Source organism: Penaeus monodon, chromosome 9 (genome assembly GCF_015228065.2).
Source record: "Penaeus monodon isolate SGIC_2016 chromosome 9, NSTDA_Pmon_1, whole genome shotgun sequence".
Classification (NCBI taxonomy): Eukaryota; Metazoa; Arthropoda; class Malacostraca; order Decapoda; family Penaeidae; genus Penaeus; species Penaeus monodon.
This window is the reverse complement of record NC_051394.1, coordinates 7481575-7483529: the sequence shown is the minus strand read 5'-3', so window position 1 is coordinate 7483529 and position 1955 is coordinate 7481575. Positions and strand designations below refer to the sequence as shown.

At 32.8% G+C, this 1955-nt stretch overlaps 1 pseudogene; it reads left to right on the top strand.

Annotated features, from left to right (window-relative positions):
- LOC119576878 overlaps nt 1-975 on the top strand; it is a 1276-nt pseudogene extending 301 nt beyond the window's left edge.
- Nucleotides 976-1955: the final 980 nt, after the last annotated feature.

Sequence of the window (1955 nt, the reverse complement as noted above, 5' to 3'; positions counted from 1 at the left end):
TACACACATATATATACACCTTAAGTATTCGCAACTTATTTAGAAATACATCAAAAGGAGTCATTAGCGTTCCCAAGCACCACTTCTTAGTTGCAGCCGCGTCCTTAGTCTCTGTTTTTATCACAGGTAATTCTTGTCGCCCTCACTGCTGTGGCCGCCGCGGCCCCCCAGAATGGCTACTCTCTTCCGGACCCCTCCACAAGGGGAGTACTTAGGGCAGCTGAGGTCGTGCCCATCCTGAGGGACAACCGCGTCCAAGAGGACGACGGCAGGTACAACTTCGACATCGAGACTGGCGACGGAATCACCGCCTCGGAGTCCGGCTCACCTGACGGCCCTGAAGACGCCATCGTTGCCTCTGGAAAGTACTCGTGAGTATTATAACATTCATTTCTGTGAATTTGTATGTGTCTCTGTGTACATGCATCATGTATTCATCATCGTCAGTGTTTCTATTGCCATCTTCACAATTTTCATCATATTTGTTTTAATCATTATCATTAGTAATAATACTATTCTTAGTAAATATAGATTTATATGTATGCATATATGTATTTGTGTGTGTGGCTAAATATAAAATGTGGCCTCCAAAGTACAAGCAGGAGCTTTTCCTACTTAGGTACACTGCTCCCGACGGTAGCTTGATCGAGGTCACCTACGTCGCAACGAGGACGGCTTCCAGCCCGAGGGTGACCACCTGCCAGTGGCTCCCGAATTCCCTCATGAGATTCCCGAGTTCGTGCTCAGGCAGATCGAAAAGGCAGCTGAGGAAGACGCTCTTGCCGCCGCGTCGACCAGAGACGCTGGGCCCTCCCAGCTGTACCAGAGGCCGCAGTAGGCACCACTTGAAAAGGAAAGAAAAAAAAAAAAAAAACTCCGAGACTGAACAGATTTCTTTTTTGTATATATAATTTATTAGTGGAATGAGTGATGTGCGACTGAGAGGTAGACTATAATAAATAATGCAGACTTTTACCTCAGGCTTGATTCCATCCTTTCTTTTATTCTGCTTCTTTCAGATGTTATATATATACACACACAGATACGTACACACACACACACACATTCATATATGAATTGTATATAATATATAGTATAGAGATAATATATAATATAAGATATATATATAATAATAAATAGTATATTCATATAAGAAATATGAATATATTCATATATAATATAGAGATAATATAATATCATATAGAGTATATATATAAAATATATATATATATATATAATATATATATTATATATATATATATATATATATATATAATATATATATATAATATTATATATATATATTATATAATATATATATATATATAATATTATATATATAATTATATTATATATATGATATATATAATATATATATATTATATATATATATATTATATATTATATATATTATATCAATAATTATATATATATATATCATATATATATATATATATTTATATATATATTTATATATATATATATATATATATATATTATATATATATTGATATATATACAAATATATGTGTATACATACACACATATAAACACACACATACTTGGAAAACGTTGGTATTGCTCCTAAAGAAAGGCCTTATTACATGGAGGAAAGGGTACTGACAAAATTTAATAAGATTATAAAGTTTATTAATGATAGATATGAAGTATGCCTTCCCTGGAAAGATGAAACCGTCAAAAACTGGCTGTTGAATAATAAGAAGTTTGCAATAAAAACATTTGAGAGGTTGTATGCAAAACTGAATAGGAAAATAACACTGAAAACTTTTATAATGTTATTAATAATTATGAAAAGGAGGGATCCATAGAAGTTCCAGTATATGAAATGGATGGTAATAATTCTATTTATTATATGCTTCATCATCCAGTGATACGGGAATTGAGAACTAGAACTAAAATACGGATGTCTTTGATGCTTCAACTAAAGGTCGTAA